Source organism: Pleurodeles waltl, chromosome 6 (assembly GCF_031143425.1).
Source record: "Pleurodeles waltl isolate 20211129_DDA chromosome 6, aPleWal1.hap1.20221129, whole genome shotgun sequence".
In the NCBI taxonomy this organism is placed as follows: domain Eukaryota; kingdom Metazoa; phylum Chordata; class Amphibia; order Caudata; family Salamandridae; genus Pleurodeles; species Pleurodeles waltl.
Window position 1 is genome coordinate 385,596,258 of NC_090445.1, and position 14,017 is coordinate 385,610,274.

Consider the following 14,017-nt stretch of genomic DNA (forward strand, 5'->3'; position numbering starts at 1 on the left):
ATCCTGAGTAATGTGAGTACTTTAATATTCTCCTAAGAATATAGAGTTTTGCCACCTTCCAAGAAAAGTGCCTTAAGAATGTAGTTTAATTTGTGCCTATATGTTGACATTCATAAGTACATAGGCTTCCACTCATACTCTGAAAGTCACAGCTGGCCACATTCTGCCTTAAGACTACATATGGCACTCTGAGATCGGAAACCGTCTGGCTTTGTAGCTCAGTGGCAAAGCACTAATTTTTTGGAACCAGGGGACACGAGTTCAATCCTCATCAGGGTCTTCTGTTTATCTTTTAAATCTTAACTCTTTTCAAGTTATTTCACCTAGGAATCACACCTCGTTTTAAGCTTGCTTATTGTCAACGTTCCCTTTTCTACTTTTATCTTAGCAAGAAGACTTGAATAATACCAGAGAACTACGACTCATTCGTCTCCCCTTCCGATTGCCTGACAAACGCCTGACAAACGCTGTTCTCACCCTGCTAGGCAAAACCAGATAATAACTCAATGTTTACCGTCCCTTGGAAAGGTTGAGCGAGTATCTGACCTCTCTTTCTGCTCAATCTGCTTCCACATAACGAGCGTTATAGGGCTCGAGCAGTGGCACCTTGGAGATTTTAATTTCTTTCCTCTCAAAACACTATAGCTCCCAGATACCTCGGCTCTCAGGAAAATGAGGTGAATCCTCAAAACCCCAGCCACCACTCACCATAAACTTCCTTTTCTCATGCTCTCTGTTCAAATGATACAACTTATCTTGTACTTAAAGTGAAAGTGAATGCAGGCAGACTTGTTTGATAGATTTGGTGACCTTGATTGGTTGGGGTGGATAAAGAAGTGAACCTGGTGTCTCAAGAAGTAGAATCAGGATGGGGATGAGGAAAAGAGAAATTGAGCATGGACCACAATCACAGGTTAGAGAAATACGTGTCATGAATGAAATCATTTTAAAAAGTTGACTTCTAGCAGGCATTATTTTTCAAAATTGCAGACAAATTAAAAATGAATTTAGTATTGGAGGAACAATCACAGCACACAAGAGGTACAATCTACTTTAGAGGAATAGCATATTTGGCTAAGGCCTTTGTGTGATGATGCTATCCTTTTGCCATTTATATGAGTTATATTTTATTCAATTTGGTTGATCAACATTTTTTGCAGCTCTTCAATTTATGGCTATTCATGCGACTATACTGTTTTTATTATTCTTGTTATTTAGCAAATTTCTTTTTGAATACACTGATGTGAATGCATAGTTCACAAGTCAGCACATCATAATGCAGTGAAACGAATCGTCCCGAAGGTGATGTGATCCTAGGGACCCGGAGGAGTCAGACAGGAAGATTCTGAATAGAAGTGAATAATCTTTAGCAAGCGCCATCTTTAATCTGAGTTTAATTTTTCCTTTCAGTGTAATGATTTAAAAAAGATAATGCAGTTGCTCGAGGTGAGGCTCGAACTCACAACCTCGGCATGGCTCAGTGCAAGTATTGCTGTATAAGTACCGCGCGCTAATCGATTGCGCCACTGGAGCTCACAAATACACCATGAGTCCAACTGCGCCACCTAGAGGTGACTTAGTAGACGACAGGATCGTCATCAACATACCGTATGCAAGATCAGCTCACATGCAAACATGTTACCCTGATTACTACAATTACAGTGGAACCGGAAAAGATTCTATAATTGTCCTGTAACATAAAATTCAGTCTTTTGAAAACCACATTCAATTATATCTCGTCAGTTCCGACAAAGTCTAGAGGAATCTAATTGTTATGTCTCATAAGCACAAAGGAGGAATTTAGCCAGAAAATGATATGTTGGACCCAAGTTGGGGGAAGGTGGGTAGTTGGATATCTTACTTCAACTGTTTTAATTTTAGCTACAGACTAGTGTCAACAGAGTACCTCATGTTAACAAATGCTTTAAATCCTGTTACAGGGTGGATGAAGTGGGTGAGTGGTTAAGGTGGCGGACTGCCCATACAGTGTGCTCTGCATGTGTGGATACAAATCCCACCATCGTCAAAGTCCGATCATGTTGGTTTTTGAAGGTCAGCACTGCTCCCAGTATAATTACGCTCTCTTTCGAGACACATCCAGAAATCGTTAGATGATCCCATCTGGCTAATCCATTGTAGCAAATACATTAAATAAAATAGAGGGTGTTGTGTTTATTAGAAAGTTAGTCTTTCATGGAGAGCCCAGAAGAATGTCTTTCCTTCAAGCATGGCCTTCTACTTAGTTTGGATATCTGGAAGGAATAGAAAGCAGCTCTTACTACTAAAGTGTCAGCTGTTTGAAGAGCCATTTATTTATGTCTGCCCTGCACTGACATATCCCTTCTGATGAGTAGTTTCCTGTAAATGTCTCAGATTGCAGAGATACTAACTACTGATATCCGTATCCTGAGTAATGTGAGTTCTTTAATATTCTCCTAAGAATATAGAGTTTTGCCACCTTTTTGAAAAGTGCCTTAAGAATGTAGTTTAATGTGTGCCTATATGTTGACATTCATAAGTACATAGGTTTCCACTCATACTCTGAAACTCACAGCTGGCCACATTCTGCCTTAAGACTACATATGGCACTCTGAGATATGGAAATCCTCCGGCTTTGTAGCTCAGTGGCAAAGCACGGATTTTTTGGAACCAGGGGACACGAGTTCAATCCTCATCAGGATCTTCTGTTTATCTTTTAAATCTTAACTCTTTTCAAGTTATTTCACCTAGGAACCACACCTCGTTTTAAGCTTGCTTATTGTCAACGTTCCCTTTTCTGCTTTTATCTTAGCAAGAAGACTTGAATAATACCAGAGAACTACGACTCATTCGTCTCCCCTTCCGATTGCCTGACAAAAGCCTGACAAACGCTGTTCTCACCCTGCTAGGCAAAACCAGATAATAACTCAATGTTTACCGTCCCTTGGAAAGGTTGAGCGAGTATCTGACCTCTCTTTCTGCTCAATCTGCTTCCACATAACGAGCGTTATAGGGCTCGAGCAGTGGCACCTTGGAGATTTTAATTTCTTTCCTCTCAAAACACTATAGCTCCCAGATACCTCGGCTCTCAGGAAAATGAGGTGAATCCTCAAAACCCCAGCCACCACTCACCATAAACTTCCTTTTCTCATGCTCTCTGTTCAAATGATACAACTTATCTTGTACTTTAAGTGAAAGTGAATGCAGGCAGACTTGTTTGATAGATTTGGTGACCTTGATTGGTTGGGGTGGATAAAGAAGTGAACCTGGTGTCTCAAGAAGTAGAATCAGGATGGGGATGAGGAAAAGAGAAATTGAGCATGGACCACAATCACAGGTTAGAGAAATACGTGTCATGAATGAAATCATTTTAAAAAGTTGACTTCTAGCAGGCATTATTTTTCAAAATTGCAGACAAATTAAAAATGAATTTTGTATTGGAGGAACAATCACAGCACACAAGAGGTACAATCTACTTTAGAGGAATAGCATATTTGGCTAAGGCCTTTGTGTGATGATGCTATCCTTTTGCCATTTATATGAGTTATATTTTATTCAATTTGGTTGATCAACATTTTTTGCAGCTCTTCAATTTATGGCTATTCATGCGACTATACTGTTTTTATTATTCTTGTTATTTAGCAAATTTCTTTTTGAATACACTGATGTGAATGCATAGTTCACAAGTCAGCACATCATAATGCAGTGAAACGAATCGTCCCGAAGGCGATGTGATCCTAGGGACCCGGAGGAGTTAGACAGGAAGATTCTGAATAGAAGTAAATAATCTTTAGCAAGCGCCATCTTTAATCTGAGTTTAATTTTTCCTTTCATTGAAATGATTTAAAAAAGATAATGCAGTTGCTCCAGGTGAGGCTCAAACTCACAACCTCGGCATGGCTCAGTGCAAGTACTGCTGTATAAGTACCGCGCGCTAACCGATTGCGCCACTGGAGCTCACACATACACCATGAGTCCAACTGCGCCACCTAGAGGTGACTTAGTAGACGACAGGATCGTCATCAACATACCGTATGCAAGATCAGCTCACATGCAAACATGTTACCCTGATTACTACAATTACAGTGGAACCGGAAAAGATTCTATAATTGTCCTGTAACATAAAATTCAGTCTTTTGAAAACCACATTCAATTATATCTCGTCAGTTCCGACAAAGTCTAGGGGAATCTAATTGTTATGTCTCATAAGCACAAAGTAGGAATTTAGCCAGAAAATGATATGTTGGACCCAAGTTGGGGGAAGGTGGGTAGTTGGATATCTTACTTCAACTGTTTTCATTTTAGCTACAGACTAGTGTCAACAGAGTACCTCGTGTGTACAAATGCTTTAAATCCTGTTCCAGGGTGGATGAAGTGGGTGAGTGGTTAAGGTGGCGGACTGCCCATACAGTGTGCTCTGCATGTGTGGATACAAATCCCACCATCGTCAAAGTCCGATCATGTTGGTTTTTGAAGGTCAGCACTGCTCCCAGTATAATTACGCTCTCTTTCGAGACACATCCAGAAATCGTTAGATGATCCCATCTGGCTAATCCATTGTAGCAAATACATTAAATAAAATAGAGGGTGTTGTGTTTATTAGAAAGTTAGTCTTTCATGGAGAGCCCAGAAGAATGTCTTTCCTTCAAGCATGGGCTTCTACTTAGTTTGGATATCTGGAAGGAATAGAAAGCAGCTCTTACTACTAAAGTGTCAGCTGTTTGAAGAGCCATTTATTTATGTCTGCCCTGCACTGACATATCCCTTCTGATGAGTAGTTTCCTGTAAATGTCTCAGATTGCAGAGATACTAACTACTGATATCCATATCCTGAGTAATGTGAGTACTTTAATATTCTCCTAAGAATATAGAGTTTTGCCACCTTCCACGAAAAGTGCCTTAAGAATGTAGTTTAATGTGTGCCTATATGTTGACATTCATAAGTACATAGGTTTCCACTCATACTCTGAAACTCACAGCTGGCCACATTCTGCCTTAAGACTACATATGGCACTCTGAGATATGGAAAACCTCCGGCTTTGTAGCTCGGTGGCAAAGCACGGATTTTTTGGAACCAGGGGACACGAGTTCAATCCTCATCAGGATCTTCTGTTTATCTTTTAAATCTTAACTCTTTTCAAGTTATTTCACCTAGGAATCACACCTCGTTTTGAGCTTGCTTATTGTCAACGTTCCCTTTTCTGCTTTTATCTTAGCAAGAAGACTTGAATAATACCAGAGAACTACGACTCATTCGTCTCCCCTTCCATTGCCTGACAAACGCCTGACAAACGCTGTTCTCACCCTGCTAGGCAAAACCAGATAATAACTCAATGTTTACCGTCCCTTGGAAAGGTTGAGCGAGTATCTGACCTCTCTTTCTGCTCAATCTGCTTCCACATAACGAGCGTTATAGGGCTCGAGCAGTGGCACCTTGGAGATTTTAATTTCTTTCCTCTCAAAACACTATAGCTCCCAGATACCTCGGCTCTCAGGAAAATGAGGTGAATCCTCAAAACCCCAGCCACCACTCACCATAAACTTCCTTTTCTCATGCTCTCTGTTCAAATGATACAACTTATCTTGTACTTAAAGTGAAAGTGAATGCAGGCAGACTTGTTTGATAGATTTGGTGACCTTGATTGGTTGGGGTGGATAAAGAAGTGAACCTGGTGTCTCAAGAAGTAGAATCAGGATGGGGATGAGGAAAAGAGAAATTGAGCATGGACCACAATCACAGGTTAGAGAAATACGTGTCATGAATGAAATCATTTTAAAAAGTTGACTTCTAGCAGGCATTATTTTTCAAAATTGCAGACAAATTAAAAATGAATTTTGTATTGGAGGAACAATCACAGCACACAAGAGGTACAATCTACTTTAGAGGAATAGCATATTTGGCTAAGGCCTTTGTGTGATGATGCTATCCTTTTGCCATTTATATGAGTAATATTTTATTCAATTTGGTTGATCAACATTTTTTGCAGCTCTTCAATTTATGGCTATTCATGCGACTATACTGTTTTTATTATTCTTGTTATTTAGCAAATTTCTTTTTGAATACACTGATGTGAATGCATAGTTCACAAGTCAGCACATCATAATGCAGTGAAACGAATCGTCCCGAAGGCGATGTGATCCTAGGGACCCGGAGGAGTCAGACAGGAAGATTCTGAATAGAAGTGAATAATCTTTAGCAAGCGCCATCTTTAATCTGAGTTTAATTTTTCCTTTCATTGAAATGATTTAAAAAAGTTAATGCAGTTGCTCCAGGTGAGGCTCCAACTCACAACCTCGGCATGGCTCAGTGCAAGTACTGCTGTATAAGTACCGCGCGCTATCCGATTGCGCCACTGGAGCTCACACATACACCATGAGTCCAACTGCGCCACCTAGAGGTGACTTAGTAGACGACAGGATCGTCATCAACATACCGTATGCAAGATCAGCTCACATGCAAACATGTTACCCTGATTACTACAATTACAGTGGAACCGGAAAAGATTCTATAATTGTCCTGTAACATAAAATTCAGTCTTTTGAAAACCACATTCAATTATATCTCGTCAGTTCCGACAAAGTCTAGGGGAATCTAATTGTTATGTCTCATAAGCACAAAGGAGGAATTTAGCCAGAAAATGATATGTTGGACCCAAGTTGGGGGAAGGTGGGTAGTTGGATATCTTACTTCAACTGTTTTCATTTTAGCTACAGACTAGTGTCAACAGAGTACCTGGTGTGTACAAATGCTTTAAATCATGTTACAGGGTGGATGAAGTGGGTGAGTGGTTTAGGTGGCGGACTGCCCATACAGTGTGCTCTGCATGTGTGGATACAAATCCCACCATCGTCAAAGTCCGATCATGTTGGTTTTTGAAGGTCAGCACTGCTCCCAGTATAATTACGCTCTCTTTCGAGACACATCCAGAAATCGTTAGATGATCCCATCTGGCTAATCCATTGAAGCAAATACATTAAATAAAATAGAGGGTGTTGTGTTTATTAGAAAGTTAGTCTTTCATGGAGAGCCCAGAAGAATGTCTTTCCTTCAAGCATGGCCTTCTACTTAGTTTGGATATCTGGAAGGAATAGAAAGCAGCTCTTACTACTAAAGTGTCAGCTGTTTGAAGAGCCATTTATTTATGTCTGCCCTGCACTGACATATCCCTTCTGATGAGCAGTTTCCTGTAAATGTCTCAGATTGCAGAGATACTAACTACTGATATCCATATCCTGAGTAATGTGAGTACTTTAATATTCTCCTAAGAATATAGAGTTTTGCCACCTTCCAAGAAAAGTGCCTTAAGAATGTAGTTTAATTTGTGCCTATATGTTGACATTCATAAGTACATAGGCTTCCACTCATACTCTGAAAGTCACAGCTGGCCACATTCTGCCTTAAGACTACATATGGCACTCTGAGATCGGAAACCGTCTGGCTTTGTAGCTCAGTGGCAAAGCACTAATTTTTTGGAACCAGGGGACACGAGTTCAATCCTCATCAGGGTCTTCTGTTTATCTTTTAAATCTTAACTCTTTTCAAGTTATTTCACCTAGGAATCACACCTCGTTTTAAGCTTGCTTATTGTCAACGTTCCCTTTTCTGCTTTTATCTTAACAAGAAGACTTGAATAATACCAGAGAACTACGACTCATTCGTCTCCCCTTCCGATTGCCTGACAAACGCTGTTCTCACCCTGCAAGGCAAAACCAGATAATAACTCAATGTTTACCGTCCCTTGGAAAGGTTGAGCGAGTATCTGACCTCTCTTTCTGCTCAATCTGCTTCCACATAACGAGCGTTATAGGGCTCGAGCAGTGGCACCTTGGAGATTTTAATTTCTTTCCTCTCAAAACACTATAGCTCCCAGATACCTCGGCTCTCAGGAAAATGAGGTGAATCCTCAAAACCCCAGCCACCACTCACCATAAACTTCCTTTTCTCATGCTCTCTGTTCAAATGATACAACTTATCTTGTACTTAAAGTGAAAGTGAATGCAGGCAGACTTGTTTGATAGATTTGGTGACCTTGATTGGTTGGGATGGATAAAGAAGTGAACCTGGTGTCTCAAGAAGTAGAATCAGGATGGGGATGAGGAAAAGAGAAATTGAGCAGGGACCACAATCACAGGTTAGAGAAATACGTGTCATGAATGAAATCATTTTAAAAAGTTGACTTCTAGCAGGCATTATTTTTCAAAATTGCAGACAAATTAAAAATGAATTTTGTATTGGAGGAACAATCACAGCACACAAGAGGTACAATCTACTTTAGAGGAATAGCATATTTGGCTAAGGCCTTTGTGTGATGATGCTATCCTTTTGCCATTTATATGAGTTATATTTTATTCAATTTGGTTGATCAACATTTTTTGCAGCTCTTCAATTTATGGCTATTCATGCGACTATACTGTTTTTATTATTCAAGTTATTTAGCAAATTTCTTTTTGAATACACTGATGTGAATGCATAGTTCACAAGTCAGCACATCATAATGCAGTGAAACGAATCGTCCCGAAGGTGATGTGATCCTAGGGACCCGGAGGAGTTAGACAGGAAGATTCTGAATAGAAGTGAATAATCTTTAGCAAGCGCCATCTTTAATCTGAGTTTAATTTTTCCTTTCATTGAAATGATTTAAAAAAGTTAATGCTGTTGCTCCAGGTGAGGCTCGAACTCACAACCTCGGCATGGCTCAGTGCAAGTACTGCTGTATAAGTACCGCGCGCTAACCGATTGCGCCACTGGAGCTCACACATACACCATGAGTCCAACTGCGCCACCTAGAGGTGACTTAGTAGACGACAGGATCGTCATCAACATACCGTATGCAAGATCAGCTCACATGCAAACATGTTACCCTGATTACTACAATTACAGTGGAACCGGAAAAGATTCTATAATTGTCCTGTAACATAAAATTCAGTCTTTTGAAAACCACATTCAATTATATCTCGTCAGTTCCGACAAAGTCTAGGGGAATCTAATTGTTATGTCTCATAAGCACAAAGTAGGAATTTAGCCAGAAAATGATATGTTGGACCCAAGTTGGGGGAAGGTGGGTAGTTGGATATCTTACTTCAACTGTTTTCATTTTAGCTACAGACTAGTGTCAACAGAGTACCTCGTGTGTACAAATGCTTTAAATCCTGTTCCAGGGTGGATGAAGTGGGTGAGTGGTTAAGGTGGCGGACTACCCATACAGTGTGCTCTGCATGTGTGGATACAAATCCCACCATCGTCAAAGTCCGATCATGTTGGTTTTTGAAGGTCAGCACTGCTCCCAGTATAATTACGCTCTCTTTCGAGACACATCCAGAAATCGTTAGATGATCCCATCTGGCTAATCCATTGTAGCAAATACATTAAATAAAATAGAGGGTGTTGTGTTTATTAGAAAGTTAGTCTTTCATGGAGAGCCCAGAAGAATGTCTTTCCTTCAAGCATGGCCTTCTACTTAGTTTGGATATCTGGAAGGAATAGAAAGCAGCTCTTACTACTAAAGTGTCAGCTGTTTGAAGAGCCATTTATTTATGTCTGCCCTGCACTGACATATCCCTTCTGATGAGTAGTTTCCTGTAAATGTCTCAGATTGCAGAGATACTAACTACTGATATCCATATCCTGAGTAATGTGAGTACTTTAATATTCTCCTAAGAATATAGAGTTTTGCCACCTTCCACGAAAAGTGCCTTAAGAATGTAGTTTAATGTGTGCCTATATGTTGACATTCATAAGTACATAGGTTTCCACTCATACTCTGAAACTCACAGCTGGCCACATTCTGCCTTAAGACTACATATGGCACTCTGAGATATGGAAAACCTCCGGCTTTGTAGCTCGGTGGCAAAGCACGGATTTTTTGGAACCAGGGGACACGAGTTCAATCCTCATCAGGATCTTCTGTTTATCTTTTAAATCTTAACTCTTTTCAAGTTATTTCACCTAGGAATCACACCTCGTTTTGAGCTTGCTTATTGTCAACGTTCCCTTTTCTGCTTTTATCTTAGCAAGAAGACTTGAATAATACCAGAGAACTACGACTCATTCGTCTCCCCTTCCATTGCCTGACAAACGCCTGACAAACGCTGTTCTCACCCTGCTAGGCAAAACCAGATAATAACTCAATGTTTACCGTCCCTTGGAAAGGTTGAGCGAGTATCTGACCTCTCTTTCTGCTCAATCTGCTTCCACATAACGAGCGTTATAGGGCTCGAGCAGTGGCACCTTGGAGATTTTAATTTCTTTCCTCTCAAAACACTATAGCTCCCAGATACCTCGGCTCTCAGGAAAATGAGGTGAATCCTCAAAACCCCAGCCACCACTCACCATAAACTTCCTTTTCTCATGCTCTCTGTTCAAATGATACAACTTATCTTGTACTTAAAGTGAAAGTGAATGCAGGCAGACTTGTTTGATAGATTTGGTGACCTTGATTGGTTGGGGTGGATAAAGAAGTGAACCTGGTGTCTCAAGAAGTAGAATCAGGATGGGGATGAGGAAAAGAGAAATTGAGCATGGACCACAATCACAGGTTAGAGAAATACGTGTCATGAATGAAATCATTTTAAAAAGTTGACTTCTAGCAGGCATTATTTTTCAAAATTGCAGACAAATTAAAAATGAATTTTGTATTGGAGGAACAATCACAGCACACAAGAGGTACAATCTACTTTAGAGGAATAGCATATTTGGCTAAGGCCTTTGTGTGATGATGCTATCCTTTTGCCATTTATATGAGTAATATTTTATTCAATTTGGTTGATCAACATTTTTTGCAGCTCTTCAATTTATGGCTATTCATGCGACTATACTGTTTTTATTATTCTTGTTATTTAGCAAATTTCTTTTTGAATACACTGATGTGAATGCATAGTTCACAAGTCAGCACATCATAATGCAGTGAAACGAATCGTCCCGAAGGCGATGTGATCCTAGGGACCCGGAGGAGTCAGACAGGAAGATTCTGAATAGAAGTGAATAATCTTTAGCAAGCGCCATCTTTAATCTGAGTTTAATTTTTCCTTTCAGTGTAATGATTTAAAAAAGATAATGCAGTTGCTCGAGGTGAGGCTCGAACTCACAACCTCGGCATGGCTCAGTGCAAGTATTGCTGTATAAGTACCGCGCGCTAATCGATTGCGCCACTGGAGCTCACACATACATCATGAGTCCAACTGCGTGACCTAGAGGTGACTTAATAGACGACAGGATCGTCATCAACATACCGTATGCAAGATCAGCTCACATGCAAACATGTTACCCTGATTACTACAATTACAGTGGAACCGGAAAAGATTCTATAAATGTCCTGTAACATAAAATTCAGTCTTTTGAAAACCACATTCAATTATATCTCGTCAGTTCCGACAAAGTCTAGGGGAATCTAATTGTTATGTCTCATAAGCACAAAGGAGGAATTTAGCCAGAAAATGATATGTTGGACCCAAGTTGGGGGAAGGTGGGTAGTTGGATATCTTACTTCAACTGTTTTCATTTTAGCTACAGACTAGTGTCAACAGAGTACCTCGTGTGTACAAATGCTTTAAATCATGTTACAGGGTGGATGAAGTGGGTGAGTGGTTAAGGTGGCGGACTGCCCATACAGTGTGCTCTGCATGTGTGGATACAAATCCCACCATCGTCAAAGTCCGATCATGTTGGTTTTTGAAGGTCAGCACTGCTCCCAGTATAATTACGCTCTCTTTCGAGACACATCCAGAAATCGTTAGATGATCCCATCTGGCTAATCCATTGTAGCAAATACATTAAATAAAATAGAGGGTGTTGTGTTTATTAGAAAGTTAGTCTTTCATGGAGAGCCCAGAAGAATGTCTTTCCTTCAAGCATGGCCTTCTACTTAGTTTGGATATCTGGAAGGAATAGAAAGCAGCTCTTACTACTAAAGTGTCAGCTGTTTGAAGAGCCATTTATTTATGTCTGCCCTGCACTGACATATCCCTTCTGATGAGCAGTTTCCTGTTTATGTCTCAGATTGCAGAGATACTAACTACTGATATCCATATCCTGAGTAATGTGAGTACTTTAATATTCTCCTAAGAATATAGAGTTTTGCCACCTTCCAAGAAAAGTGCCTTAAGAATGTAGTTTAATTTGTGCCTATATGTTGACATTCATAAGTACATAGGCTTCCACTCATACTCTGAAAGTCACAGCTGGCCACATTCTGCCTTAAGACTACATATGGCACTCTGAGATCGGAAACCGTCTGGCTTTGTAGCTCAGTGGCAAAGCACTAATTTTTTGGAACCAGGGGACACGAGTTCAATCCTCATCAGGGTCTTCTGTTTATCTTTTAAATCTTAACTCTTTTCAAGTTATTTCACCTAGGAATCACACCTCGTTTTAAGCTTGCTTATTGTCAACGTTCCCTTTTCTGCTTTTATCTTAACAAGAAGACTTGAATAATACCAGAGAACTACGACTCATTCGTCTCCCCTTCCGATTGCCTGACAAACGCTGTTCTCACCCTGCAAGGCAAAACCAGATAATAACTCAATGTTTACCGTCCCTTGGAAAGGTTGAGCGAGTATCTGACCTCTCTTTCTGCTCAATCTGCTTCCACATAACGAGCGTTATAGGGCTCGAGCAGTGGCACCTTGGAGATTTTAATTTCTTTCCTCTCAAAACACTATAGCTCCCAGATACCTCGGCTCTCAGGAAAATGAGGTGAATCCTCAAAACCCCAGCCACCACTCACCATAAACTTCCTTTTCTCATGCTCTCTGTTCAAATGATACAACTTATCTTGTACTTAAAGTGAAAGTGAATGCAGGCAGACTTGTTTGATAGATTTGGTGACCTTGATTGGTTGGGATGGATAAAGAAGTGAACCTGGTGTCTCAAGAAGTAGAATCAGGATGGGGATGAGGAAAAGAGAAATTGAGCAGGGACCACAATCACAGGTTAGAGAAATACGTGTCATGAATGAAATCATTTTAAAAAGTTGACTTCTAGCAGGCATTATTTTTCAAAATTGCAGACAAATTAAAAATGAATTTTGTATTGGAGGAACAATCACAGCACACAAGAGGTACAATCTACTTTAGAGGAATAGCATATTTGGCTAAGGCCTTTGTGTGATGATGCTATCCTTTTGCCATTTATATGAGTTATATTTTATTCAATTTGGTTGATCAACATTTTTTGCAGCACTTCAATTTATGGCTATTCATGCGACTATACTGTTTTTATTATTCTTGTTATTTAGCAAATTTATTTTTGAATACACTGATGTGAATGCATAGTTCACAAGTCAGCACATCATAATGCAGTGAAACGAATCGTCCCGAAGGTGATGTGATCCTAGGGACCCGGAGGAGTTAGACAGGAAGATTCTGAATAGAAGTAAATAATCTTTAGCAAGCGCCATCTTTAATCTGAGTTTAATTTTTCCTTTCATTGAAATGATTTAAAAAAGTTAATGCAGTTGCTCCAGGTGAGGCTCGAACTCACAACCTCGGCATGGCTCAGTGCAAGTACTGCTGTATAAGTACCGCGCGCTAACCGATTGCGCCACTGGAGCTCACACATACACCATGAGTCCAACTGCGCCACCTAGAGGTGACTTAGTAGACGACAGGATCGTCATCAACATACCGTATGCAAGATCAGCTCACATGCAAACATGTTACCCTGATTACTACAATTACAGTGGAACCGGAAAAGATTCTATAATTGTCCTGTAACATAAAATTCAGTCTTTTGAAAACCACATTCAATTATATCTTGTCAGTTCCGACAAAGTCTAGGGGAATCTAATTGTTATGTCTCATAAGCACAAAGGAGGAATTTAGCCAGAAAATGATATGTTGGACCCAAGTTGGGGGAAGGTGGGTAGTTGGATATCTTACTTCAACTGTTTTCATTTTAGCTACAGACTAGTGTCAACAGAGTACCTCATGTGTACAAATGCTTTAAATCCTGTTACAGGGTGGATGAAGTGGGTGAGTGGTTAAGGTGGCGGACTGCCCATACAGTGTGCTCTGCATGTGTGGATACAAATCCCTCCATCGT

General features: G+C 40.1%; 6 non-coding genes across 6 annotated transcripts; all 6 read right to left on the reverse strand.

Annotated features, from left to right (window-relative positions):
* Positions 1–1,438: 1,438 nt before the first annotated feature.
* On the reverse strand, positions 1,439–1,533 carry TRNAI-UAU (transfer RNA isoleucine (anticodon UAU)). Its single transcript has 2 exons — positions 1,496–1,533; positions 1,439–1,474 (listed from the first exon to the last, which is right to left on the reverse strand). It is a non-coding gene; the product is annotated as a tRNA-Ile (tRNA).
* Positions 1,534–3,841: 2,308 nt separating this feature from the next.
* TRNAI-UAU (transfer RNA isoleucine (anticodon UAU)) lies at positions 3,842–3,936 on the reverse strand. Its single transcript has 2 exons — positions 3,899–3,936; positions 3,842–3,877 (listed from the first exon to the last, which is right to left on the reverse strand). It is a non-coding gene; the product is annotated as a tRNA-Ile (tRNA).
* Positions 3,937–6,244: 2,308 nt separating this feature from the next.
* Positions 6,245–6,339, reverse strand: TRNAI-UAU (transfer RNA isoleucine (anticodon UAU)). Its single transcript has 2 exons — positions 6,302–6,339; positions 6,245–6,280 (listed from the first exon to the last, which is right to left on the reverse strand). It is a non-coding gene; the product is annotated as a tRNA-Ile (tRNA).
* Positions 6,340–8,636: 2,297 nt separating this feature from the next.
* Positions 8,637–8,731, reverse strand: TRNAI-UAU (transfer RNA isoleucine (anticodon UAU)). Its single transcript has 2 exons — positions 8,694–8,731; positions 8,637–8,672 (listed from the first exon to the last, which is right to left on the reverse strand). It is a non-coding gene; the product is annotated as a tRNA-Ile (tRNA).
* Positions 8,732–11,039: 2,308 nt separating this feature from the next.
* Positions 11,040–11,134, reverse strand: TRNAI-UAU (transfer RNA isoleucine (anticodon UAU)). The gene is made up of 2 exons: positions 11,097–11,134; positions 11,040–11,075 (listed from the first exon to the last, which is right to left on the reverse strand). It is a non-coding gene; the product is annotated as a tRNA-Ile (tRNA).
* Positions 11,135–13,431: 2,297 nt separating this feature from the next.
* On the reverse strand, positions 13,432–13,526 carry TRNAI-UAU (transfer RNA isoleucine (anticodon UAU)). The gene is made up of 2 exons: positions 13,489–13,526; positions 13,432–13,467 (listed from the first exon to the last, which is right to left on the reverse strand). It is a non-coding gene; the product is annotated as a tRNA-Ile (tRNA).
* Positions 13,527–14,017: the final 491 nt, after the last annotated feature.